A 12,939-nucleotide genomic window follows, 5' to 3' on the forward strand; every position below is an offset into this window, starting at 1 on the left:
TGCCAATCCCTTTTAGCCTGTGAAGTTACTTTGAAAAATCAGCCAACAGTCTAATGGGAACCCCCCTGAAGGAAACTAACTGCTTTTCTCTTAATGCTTTTTAGATTTTCTCTTTATCTTTAACTTTTGGCATTTTAATTACGATGTGTCTTGGAGTGGGCCTCTTTGCATCCATCTTGTTTGGGACTCTGCATCCTGGACTTTTATGTCTATTTTCTTCACCTAATTAGGGAAGTTTTCTTTCATTATTTATTTAAATAGATTTCCAATTTCTTGGTCTTTCTCTTTTGCTTCTGGTCTTTTCATCATAGGGATGATGAAAATGTTGGAACACTTGAGTTGTCCTAGAGACTACTTTAATATCCTCATTTTTTGGTTTCTGTTTTCTTCTTCTGATTGGTTGTCTTTTAGTTCCTTATGTTCCAAATCATTGATTTTATTCTTAGCTTCATTGACTCTACTATTGTTTCCCTGAAAATTAGTCTTTATATCAATTAGTATATCCTCATCTCTGACTGGATCTTTTTTATGCACTTGAGGTCCTCACTAAGTTTTTAAAAATCCTTGTAACCAGTGTTTTGAACTCTGCATGTAATAGATTGCTTATTTCTAATTTGTTTAGTTCTTTTTCTGGAGATTTGATCTGTTCTTTCATTTGGGCCATGTTTCTTTGTCCCCTCATTTTGGCAGCCTCCCTGTGTTTGGTTCTATGTATTAGGTGGAGCTGCTTTGACTCCACCATGTCTTGGTAATGTGGCCTAATGTAGTAGCTGTCCTGTAGGGTCCAGTGGCACAGTGTTTTCTATCACCCAAACTGAGTACTTGGTGTGCACTTTTCATGTGGGCTGAGTACACCCTCCTCTTGTAGTTGAGCCTTGGTTGCTGTTGCTAGGTCGATGAGATGGATTTACCAAGGCCAGTCAGCTGCAAAGACTAGCCATGACCACAGACCATCCATCTCTGCTCTTCATGAAGGATCAGGCATGCAGGGACAGGCTGGTGGTGCTCCTATGTGGTCTGTATCTTTCCACTTGGCTTTCCCAGGAAGTATAGGCCAAGGTCAGCCAACACCTATGTTTTCCCCTGGGCCACCCTGCCTGAGCTGTAAAGCAATCTAAGATGGCTGCTACTTGTGCTGGGCTTGGAGATTCCCAGGCAAAGCAAAGTTGTGAATCTAGGCTGACTGCTGCTAGTGTCATGCCTGAGGACACTTAGCAAGAGGTATGAGGACTGGGGGTTCTAGTGTTGGTTTTTGTTTTTTTGACAAGATTTAGGAAATAGTGAAGCATGAGCCAAGACCAACAGTTCTTATGGAAAAGCCACTGGTAACAGCTGAAAGTTAGGTGCACAAACCCTCACGGGATCTCCAGGGATGGGCAAAAGGTGTTAGCCAGCTTGATGGAGTCTCAGATATGGCACCTACCTGCTAGCTCTGTGACTCTGTTGTGGGGAGGGTTCAGAAAAGGGACAATGGCCTCTGCCTGCCTTTCTGTCGGGAAGAAGGCTGTCCCTTAGTGCTTATGTTGATACCAGACACTTCAGTTCTTCCTTGTATGCCACTGGTGCATTTCAAGCTGCTACCCCAGTTCTGGAGCTTAGAGAGAGAATCTGGGTAAGTCCATCTGTGGGACTTCTTGGAACTCAGAAGTTTCTTCCACCAACTCAATCCTGACTGGTTTTTGCAGCCAGATGTTATGGAGATGTATCTTCCTGGCACTGGAACTTTGGGCTGGTGGACCTGGTATTGGACTGGGACTCCTTGTTCCTGAGATGTTTCTTCCAAATTCTTACCTACCACACATGGATATGGTACCAACCCAGCCCTCCTACCAGTCTGGATTGATTTGGTTTCTTAATCCCTTAGTTTTCAGACTTCCATTAAACTTGATTTCTGATGGTTCTGAGTGATGGTTGTTCTATAATTTAGTTGTAAGTTGATAACAGTTGCATGAGGAGGTGAGCAGTGTATACCTATGCTGCCATCTTCATTATATAGATTTTAAACTTGGTAAAAGTGTTCTTCAGTGTCTAGCATTAGCTTTTAAATGAACACTTTATATAAACAGTTCTTTCCTTCTGATTTTTCTCCCATGCAAGAAACAAAAGAAGGAAGGGGGAGGAGACAGGAAGGAAAGAGAAAAAGAGAGAAAAGAAAGATAGGATGGAAGAAAGGGAGGAAGGAATGAGGAATGGAGGAAGAAGGGTGGGAAAAAAATAAAAGAAAGAAGCAAGGATCCAGGATCTTCTGGATTCGTAATTAAAGAACCGTCAATCTTTAAGGACATGCATTTTGTGTCTATCTGAAGGACATTACCAGCAGATAATCTCTTTAAACTGAATTATTAGCAGTGCCCATTTGCAAGACCATTTGTATTTCTCTCTGGTCTACACTTGGTTTTTGGAGGACAGGGGTGAGGAAAATTATTTTGGAAAGTTGACTTCTTTAATTCAGATAGTTTTTCCAGAGCAAAGTATTTCCAGAACATTTACTGGCAGCATAACATAGATGATATCACAGAAGTAATTCCCACACTGCAGAGCTGTTTAATTCCCCAGTTAAACACTGCTGTGATGTCAACAGCCTCATGGCCAGGAAGACTGCCAAAGTCATGTTGCACTTAAGAAAACTTCCCATGACCCCAGGAATACAACTTTTCACTAATATTAATTTTTAATAAATGTTATCTTTCCTGATAAATATTTAATTTATTTTAGGTATATAAATTTAAACATACTTTATTTGAAGAGATTTGGAAATTTTAACCAAAATATAAAATTTCCTATGACTTGGACTTACCTTCTCATTACATCAATGTCTGTGAAAATACCTGGGGTTGTGCTTTTTGCATGTTTGTTACAACTTTGTCCGAAGCTATATATTATGTAAAAATATAGAAGAATCCTGAATATTGGCATTTTGTAGGCACGTATATTCCCTACCCACAGGAAGACAGCTAAAAAGGAAGATAGCTAATTTTACATTTCTGGTCCCAAGTTTCAACATTTGTAAGATATAAAAATGGCATTTTTGTAGATGACTTCTATAATCCCTTATATGTCTATTATTCTAAGAACTCATTGCTTCACCAAATCAGACAATTCATGCTTGAGCTCAGGAGAGAATTAAGTGACCAAGGGAGAACTTCACTACTATTAACATTCTTATTCACATTACATTGTAATACAATCCAGGGGTGGGTGACTAACTGGGTTTAGAAGGTACTCAGCTACTGTAAGATTGAAGAGTACCAGTTCAGTTTAAGTTAATCAGCTTCCAGAAAACATCATATGCACATCTCTATCAATCACAAAACAGAAGGCTCCCATGGCTAGAATTTTAGAGTGGAGTTAATGCAGCTACTAGTTTCAGAGGCATGGGCAGCATTTAGGTCACGTTGAGGCACCAAGGACTTGTAACAGCAGAAAATTGTGTTACTGGAGCTCAGTGAGAGTTGGTACTATCTTTGGCCACAGCCTACAAGGCCAGGACTGATACTTTTTACCTAGCTCAGCTAAGTCAGTCGGATTGTCTTTCTCAAGTTATTGAACTTAGTGAATAGAGATCAAGTCTGGCATGTGATGAGAGAACCTACAGCTATAAGATCCTGTGGAGAAGCAGTTAGTAAGAGCCATAGGAAAGCAGAAATTAAGAGCAGGAATCTGGTCTTTAGAAGAAAATAGATACAGAGAAAATAGAAATTAAAGACCATTTGGCCCCAGAAAAAAGAGACAGGGAGAGATGTTCTTCCTGATATCTTTGAATTCCCAATATGGCTCAACTTAGTTCTCTTCAGTTCTTAGTCATCCGGAACTTAAAACCATTTGGTTGCACTGGCTAAGAGCAACCAAAATTTTTATGAGAAACCACTAAATATTTAACTAGTTTGTAATGGCTGCAACATATTCCGTTTTATGAATTAAACCAATGGGTTAGTGATAAGTCCCCTCCCCCCATTGTTTCCAATATTTTGCTAGCAATATTTTGCTATTATAGACGACATCCTTGTAGTTAAATATCTGAGTACAACCATTTTTTTTTAGGGATGAATTTCAAGAAGTGGAATCATGAGACCATGTGAATATTTTGATGTGTATTGCTTATTGCATTCAGTTCAACTAATTTGTACTTGAACAAGCAGTGTACAGCAATGATGCAACCTACCCTCTAAATGCTGTCATTCTTATTATTTTTTTGTCCATGCCAATATGTTAGGTTGATACATGACTCTGAAAACAAAGTACTTTATTGTTTATTTATCAATTGAACTTTTCCTCAAGTATTAATGAGCACTTATATTTGTGTTTGTATCTTGAGTTTGTGACCTTTGCTATTTTTTTACTGCTATGCTCAACTTTTTCTTATTGACTTGTAAGAGATTTTCAAATTAATCCATTGTCTATTACTGTGGATTAAATATTTTTCTGGTTTACTGTTTGGTATTTAAATTTTGTTTGTGATTTTTTAACTCTGAAATTTGGCAATTTTCCTCTTATTCTAGTTAAAAATAGGAAAATAATATCTGATCATTAAAAACAAACCAAACAACAAAAAGTATATAAAGTAAAAATAGTGAAACTGGCCCTCTTGCTTACCACCACCCAACCAATCCCATCTCCCAGACATCAACCCTGCCCACAGACTGATGCTTATCTTCTCATTTTCCAGGCATTTACAAACACATACAATTGAAGTTTTTAAAAATAAAACTGAGATCATAAGTATTGTTCTATATTTTTTGTCCTAAAATATATTATGATATTCTCAAGATCCATCCATGCTGTCACAAATGACAGTATTTCATCTTATGTTATGGCTGAGTAGTACTCCATTGCATGTACGTACCACTTGTTTTTTATCCAGTCATCTATCAAGGGACACTGGTTGTTTCTATGTCTTGGACACCATGAATAATGATTCAATAGGGATAAATATATCTTTGCAACTAAGTGTTTTCAAACTTTTTGGATGATATCCAGAAGAGGATTTGCTGGGTCATATGGCAGTATCTATTTGTAATTTTTTTAATGAACTCCCATACTGTTTTTTTACAGTGGCTGTACCAGTTTACAATTCCACCAGCAGTGAGAATGAATGAGGGTTCTTTTTCTCCACAGATCTCCACCATGTATTACTGGTTTTGTTGATAACAGCCACAGAACCATATGACTTCACCCATATGTAGGATATAAAACCAAAAGCAACAAATGAAAAAAAAACAAGACAAACAAACGAACAAAAACTCATAGACAGAGACAACAGTATGGCGGTTACCAGAGGGAAAGAGGGCAGGAGGGGTATTAAAGGGCCTCAAATATATGATGAGAGAAGGAGATTTGACTTTGGGTGGTAAACACACAATGCAATATACAGATGATATATCATAGAATTTTACACTTAAAATCTATGTAATCTTATTAACCAATGTCACCCCCATAAATTTAATTTAAATAAGTGAAAATGTATATACAATTTTTCATACCAGCAATATATGTTGACTTCATTTTTTAAAAATGTAAGACATATAGATATGTGCAACTATAACCATTCAACCACTGATAAACATTTAGTTTTTTTAAAATTATATTTTAATGACTATGCTGTTACAGTTGTCCTGACTTCTCCCCTTTGCCCCCTTCACCCATCACCCCCTACTACTTCAGGCAATCCCCCCACCATGGTTCATGTCAATGGGTCATGTGTATAAGTTCTTTGGCTACTCCATTTCCTATACTATCCATCCCCATGGCTATTCTGTAACTTCCTATTTGTACTTCTTAATCCTCACTTCTTCACCCATTCCCCCACATACCCCTCCCATTGGGCAACCATCAAAACACTCTGTATCCATGATTCTGTCTCTGTTCTTCTTATTTGCTTAATTTGTTTTTCTACATTCAATTGTTGATAGATAAGTATTTTTTGCCAATTTATTGTTCATAGTTTTGATTTTCTTTTTCTTAAACAAGTCCCTTTAACATTTCATATAACAATGGTTTGGTGAAGATCAAGTCCTTTTGTTTTTTCTTATCTGGGAAGCTCTTTATCTGCCCTCCCATTCTAAATGATAGCTTTGCTGGATAGAGCAATCTTGGCTGTAGTTCCCCCACTTTTCATGACTTTGAATATTTTTTGCCAATCCCTTCTAGCCTGCAAAGTTTCTTTTGAGAAATCAGCTGACAATCTTATGGAAACTCCCCTCTAGGAAACTAACTGCTTTTTAGATTCTCTTTATCTGTAACCTTTGGCATTTTAATTATGATGTGTCTTGGACACATGATGTGGGCCTCTTTGCATCCATCTTGTTTGGAATTTCCTGGACTTTTATGTCTATTTTCTTCACCAGATTAGGGAAGTTTTCTTTCACTGTTTATTCAAATAGATTTCCAATTTCTCACTCTTTCTCTTCTCCTTCTGGCACCCCTATGAAGTGAATGTTGGGCCTCTTGAAGTTCTCCCAGAAGCTGCTTACACTTTCCTTAGGGTTTTTTTTGTTTGTTTGTTTGTTTGTTTGTTTGTTTTTGGCTTCTTTTTTCTGCTTACTGTTCTGACTGGTAATTTTTTTCTTGCTTATGTTCCAAACCATTGATTTGATTCTCAGCTTCATCCACTCTCCTGTTGTTTGCCTGTAAATTGTTCTTTATTTCAATTAGTGAATCCTTCATTTCTCATTGGACCTTTTTTACACTGCTGAGGTTCCTCATTAAGTATCTTGAGCATCTTTAAAAAAAAATATTTATTTATTTCCAGAGAGAGGGGAAGGGATGGAGAAAGAGAGGGAGAGAAACATCAGTGTGTGGTTGCCTCTTGTGTGCCCCCAGCTGGGGTCCTGGCCTGAAACCCAGGTATGTGCCCTGACTGGGAATTGAACCAGCAATCCTTTGGTTCAGAGGCCAGAACTCAATCCACTGAACCACACCAGCCAGGGCCTTGAGCAGCTTTATAATCAGTGTTTTGAACTCCGCATCTGAAAGATTGCTTATCTCCATTTCATTTAGTTCTTTTTCTGGAGTTTTGATCTGCTCTTTCATTTGGGCTGTTTCTTTGTCTCCTCATTTTGGCAGCCTCCCTGTGTTTCTTTCTATGTATTAGAGCTCCTTTGACTTCATATCTTGTCTTGATAGTGTGGCCTAATCTAGTAGGTATCCTGTAGGATCCAGTGGCTTATCCTCCCCTATCACCCAAACTGGGTACTCGAGGTATGCTTTTCATGTGGGTTGAGTACATACTCCCCTTGTAGTTGAGCCTTGGTTGCTGTCGGCAGGTCAATGGAAGGGATTATACCAGGCCAGTCAGCTATAAGGATTGGCTGTGACCACTGACCACCAATCTCCCCACTTTGTGGAGGATCAGCTGTGCAGGGGCATGGTGGTGGTGTTCCTACATGATCTGTAGCTGTTCACAGGGTGCATAGACTCTGGGGTTTCCTGGGTGGTGTAGGCCAAGGTCAGCCCATACCTGTGTTTCTCCCAGGGCCACCCTGCCTGAGCTATAAAGCAGTTTGAGATGGCCACTATTTGTGCTGAGGTTGGAGATTCCCAGGTGAAGCCAAGATATGAAACTAGCTCGGCTGTTGTTAGTGCCTGGTCTGGGGTTCACTGAAGCCAGCTGTTGCTTGTTTGAGAGGATTTAATAAGTTGTGAAGCATGAGCCAAGATCAGCCATTCATATGGAAAAGCAGCTTGGGTGGGCCCATAATTTGGATGGGTTGGAGTCTCTCGGGATCTCTAAGGTGAATGAAACAGTGTTAACCTGGTTGGTGGAGTCTCAAATATGGCACAAGCTTACAGGCTGTGTTGGGGAAGGCTCCTGCAAAGGGACAGTGGCCTCTGTTCACCTTCATGCCAGACACCTCAGTTCCTTTCTTTATGCCACTGGTGCCTTTCAAGCTGCTACCCTGGTGCTGGAGCTCAGCCAGAGTGAGTCTGAGGAGGTGAGTCCATGTGTGGGTTCTTTAAGAGATAATGCTTGGGACTTCAGAAATTTCTTCTACCAGCTCAATTCCTGCTGATTTTTGCAGCCAGAAGTTGTGGGGACTTATCTTCCTGGCACTGGAACCTTGTGCTGCTGGACCTGGTGAGGGGCTGGGACTCCTTGCTTCCTGAGATATCCTTCCTGAATTTTTATCCACATGTGTGTCAGGGACCAGCCTGTGTTGCATTTATGTTCCTCTTACCAATCTGGATGGTTGCAGTTTCTTTAATTCCGTAGTTGTCAGACTTCATGCAACTTGACTTCTGATGGTTCTGTGTGATGGTTGTTCTATATTTTAGTTGTAATTTTGATGCCGTTGTGTGAAGAGGCAAGCTGTGTTTACCTATGCAGAATCTTAACCAGTAATCTTTAGTTTTTAATATATAAATAATATAGAAAGAGTGATACTGGCTGGTGTAGCTCAGTGGATTGAGTGCTGGCCTGTGACCCAAAGGGTCACTGGTTTGATTCCCAGTCAGGACATGTACCTGGGTTGCAGACCAGGTCCCCAGCTGGGGGCACAGGAGAGACAACCACGCATTGATGTTTCTCTCCCTCCCTTTCTCTCTCCCTTCCCCTCTGTCTAAAAATAAATAAAATAAAGACTTTAAAATAAAGAAAAAGAAAGTGATAATTGACCAAGTGTCTTTGTACTATTGTGCAAGTAGATTCCCAGAATTTCAGGATCAGTGGGTACATTTATTTCATTTTATTTTTTAAATATTTTATTTATTTACTTTTAAAGACAGAAACAAAGAAAGAGAGAAACATCAATGTGTGAAAGATACACAGATTGGTTGCCCTTTTCTCCCCCCTAACTGGGAGACATGGCCCACAACCAGGCATGTCCCCAGACTGGAAATTGAAGTGCAATTTCTCTGTTTGCGGGCCAGCACTCAATCCACTGACCCAAACCAGCTGGAGCTCAAAGGGTATATTTAGAAGTTTGATAGTTTTCCTTTAAAATTTTTCTTTTAAAATACTATACCAAATTAGGCTTTCTTTATCAACAGAGACTAAAAGAGCCCATTTCCCCAATAAATATTATCAACCATTTTACTTGTTATTGAACTGATGAAGGAAAATAGAATCTAGATGTTTTACTTTGAATATGTCGGTTATTAGTGAGATAAGCATATTTACACAATTTTGTTGCCACTTGTATTTCATCGGTCACAATTTTTTACTTTGTCATTTGTCTTTCCATTATTGATTTGTAATACTTATTCACATATTAGAGAACCATATGTTGTAAATATGTTTTTCAAATTGATGTTTATTTGTAGATGTTTTAGATGTTGGCTTAGGCTGTACAGAGGCTATTAAATTGTATAGAGCCCAATATACTCTTGTTTTCCTTTATGCCTTTGATGTCATGACTAGAAAGGCTTCCCTCAGTAATTAGCAGTGTTTACAAAAATTAAAATGCAATATCCTTTGTAACAAAATATTTTGTGTTGCTATCTAATACTCATTTTCCTTTTCTTTCATGTATCAGAATTTTTTAAATGTATCTTATTGACTATGCTATTACAGTTGTCCCATTTTTGCTCCTCTTTATTTCCCTCTGCCCCGCACCCCCCCCAACCAGGATCCCCTGCCCCTTAGTTCATGTCCATTCATACTACATATAACCTTCTCCATTTCCCATATTATTCTTAACTTCCACCTGTCTAATTTGTTCCTACCATTTATGCTTCATATTCCCTGTACCTTTTCCACCATTCTCCCTGTTCCTCCTCTCTGCTGATAACCCTCCATGTGATCTCCATTTCTGTGATTCTGTTCCTGTACTAGTTGTTTGCTTAGTTTGTTTTTGTTTTTAGGTTCGGTTGTTGATAGTTGCATTTGTTGTCATTTTACTCTTCATAGCTTTTGATCTTCTTTTTCTTAGATAAGTTCCTTTAACATTTCATATAATAAGGGCTTGGTGATGATGAACTCCTTTAACTTGACCTTATCTGGGAAGCACTTTATCTGCCTTCCCATTCTAAATGATAGCTTTGCTGGATAGACTAATCTTGGATATAGGTCCTTGCCTTTCATGACTTGGAATACTTCTTTCCAGCCCCTTCTTGCCTGCAAGGTCTTTTTTGAGAAATCAGCTGACAGTCTGATGGGAACTCCTTTGTAGGTAGCTGTCTCCTTGTCTCCTGCTGCTTTTGAGATTCTCTCCTTATCTTTGATTTTTGGCAATTTCATTACAATTTGTCTCTGTGTGTGCTTCCTTGCATCCAACTTCTTTGGTTCTCTCTGAGCTTCCTGGACTTCCTGGAAGTCTATTTTCTTTGCCATATTAGGGAAGTCCTCCTTCATTATTTTTTCAAACAAGTTTTCAATTTCTTGCTCTTCCTCTTCTCTGACACCCCTATGATTTGAGTGTTGAAATGTTTAATGTTGTCTCAGAGGTTTCTAAGCCTCTCCTCATTATTTGAATTCTTGTTTCTTCATTCTGTTCTGGTTGAATGTTTATTTCTTCCTCCTGCTCCAGATCGTTGATTTGACTCCTGGTTTCCTTCCCTTCACTGTTGGTTCCCTGTGAATAAATTTTTCTTTATTTCACTTTGCATAGCCTTCACTTATCCCTCTGTTTTGTGACCATACTGAATCATTTATTTTAGCATCCTCATTACCAGTGTTTTGAACACTGCATCTAATAGGTTGGTTATCTCTTCATTGTTTAGTTGTATTTTTGGAGCTTTTATCTGTTCTTTCATTTGGGATATATATACATATATATATATATATTTTTTTTTTTTTTTTGTCTCTGAATGCCTGTGATGTAGTAAGAGGTGGAGCCTTAGGTATTCACCAGGACTGGCAATGCACTTGCTTCACTATGGAGCTGTCTGTGGGGGAGGGTCAGAGAGGGAACAATGGCACTTGTTCGGCTCTCATCCGTTTTCAGTCACCTCCCCTGCTACCAGCAATGTAATTGGGCCCTTCCCATGCTAGGACCCTGTGGGTCCCTTCAACAAATTCTCCTGTGAAAATGGGAGTTTATTCCACCACTGCAACCCCAACCGGTTTTTATAGCCAGAGGTTTTGAGGCTTTATTTCCCCACAGTGAAACCTTGGGTTGTGTGGTCTGTCATTTCCCATCTATTCCTCCAGGGTTATCTACACACAAATGTGGAACTGCCTGGTCTACCAAGCAATGCCTCACCTGCCCAGTCCTCCAGCTACAGAGTTGCAGTGTGTCCCTTCCACCCGTGTGGCCTGTCTTTGCCCTCCTACTGGTCTGAATGAATGTTTCTTCTTTAACTTCTTGGTTATTAGACTTCCATATAGTTTGATTTTCTGGCAGTTCTGGTTATTTTTTCTTTTTAAATGTGTTGTTGCCCTTCTTTTCATTGTATGAGGATGCAAAGTGTATCTACCTACATCTCCATCTTGGCTGGAAGTCTCTAGGAGTCCTATTTGAGTCTTCCATTTATCTACCCCTTTTATCCTCTATGCTGTTGTTGACATACATTTTATTTTTATGTATCTCATAAAACATATATGTTGTAATTACTTATTCCTCAAGCAACAATAGACTTTTAAAGAAATTTAAAACAGAGAAAAATAAACATTTTATTTTTTACCATTTTCTATAATTCTTCATGTCTTTGTGTAGATCTGAGGTTCGACATGTTATAATTTCCCATTAGTGTTCTTATTTTAATAGAAAATGTCTTTATTTTACCTTTATTGTTTGAAGAAAATCTTAGTGGATTTAGAATTCTAAGTTGACAATGTTTACTGTAAAAATGTCATTTCTCTATGCTTTAAAAATCTCATTTCATTGTTTTTGGCTTACATTATTTCTAAAGAAAAGTCAGTTATATGATTTTTATTATTGTTTGAGTAATTAGTCATTTTTCTCTGGCTACTAAGATATTCTCTTTAACTTTGGCTTCTAGCAATTGGATAATGATTTGCCTCAATGTGGTTTTATTTATATATTTCCTGCTGGGATGTTTTAACTTTTTGGAGTCTATGGTAAATGCTTCCTATGAAAAATTAGAGTTTTATGATCATTATTTCCTTTTTATATTTTAAGTTTTATGTATTTATTTTTAGAGAGGGGGAAGGGAGGGAGAAAGAGAGGGAAACATCAATGTGTGGTTGCTTCTTGTATGACCCCTGCTGGAGACCTGGTCCAGAACCCAGGCATGTGCCCTGACTGGTAACAGAACCAGTGACCTCTTGGCTCACATGCTGGCACTAAGTCCACTGAGCCACGTCAGCCTGGGTCGACCATTATTTCTTAAAAGAACTTTCTGACCTATTCTTTTTCTCTTCTCTCTCTGGGATACCAATAACATGTATGTTGAATTGCTTAATATTATATAGAGTTTACTGATGCTGTCTTTATTTTTATAAATTATATTTTATTGATTATGCTATTACAGTTGTCCTAATATCCCCCCTTTTCCCCCTCTATCCAGCACCCCCAACTCCCTCAGGCAATCCCCACACCATTCTTCATGTCCATGGGTCATACAAATAAGTTCTTTCACTACTGCATTTCCTTTACTGTGCTTTACATTTCCATGGCTATTCTGTAACTACCTATTTGTACTTCTTAATCCCCTCACCTCTTAATCCATTCCCTCACACACCCTCCCATCTTTTAGATTCATTTGTTGATAGGTATGTATTTATTGTCATTTCATTGTTCACAGTTTTGATCTTCTTTTTCTTAAATAAGTCCCTTTAACATTACACATAATAATGGTTTAGTGATGATGTAGTCCTTTAGTTTATTCTTGCCTGGGAAGCTCTTTATCTGCCCTTTGATTGTAACTAATAGCTTTACTTAGTAGAACAATCTTGGCTGTAGGTGCCCACTTTTCATGACTTTGAATATTTCTTGCCAATCCCTATTAGCTAGCAAAGTTTCTTCTGCATAATCAGCTGACAGTCTTATAGGAACTCCCCTGAAGGAAACTAATGGCTTTTCTCTTGTTGCTTTTAAGATT

General features: G+C 38.5%; 1 long non-coding RNA gene across 1 annotated transcript; it reads right to left on the bottom strand.

Moving 5' to 3' along the window:
• Nucleotides 1-382: 382 nt before the first annotated feature.
• Nucleotides 383-6,720, bottom strand: LOC118496895. Its single transcript, XR_004899456.1, has 3 exons — nucleotides 6,582-6,720; nucleotides 3,460-3,462; nucleotides 383-404 (listed from the first exon to the last, which is right to left on the bottom strand). It is a non-coding gene; the product is annotated as an uncharacterized LOC118496895 (long non-coding RNA).
• Nucleotides 6,721-12,939: the final 6,219 nt, after the last annotated feature.

Source organism: Phyllostomus discolor, chromosome 9 (genome assembly GCF_004126475.2).
Source record: "Phyllostomus discolor isolate MPI-MPIP mPhyDis1 chromosome 9, mPhyDis1.pri.v3, whole genome shotgun sequence".
NCBI classification, from domain to species: Eukaryota; Metazoa; Chordata; class Mammalia; order Chiroptera; family Phyllostomidae; genus Phyllostomus; species Phyllostomus discolor.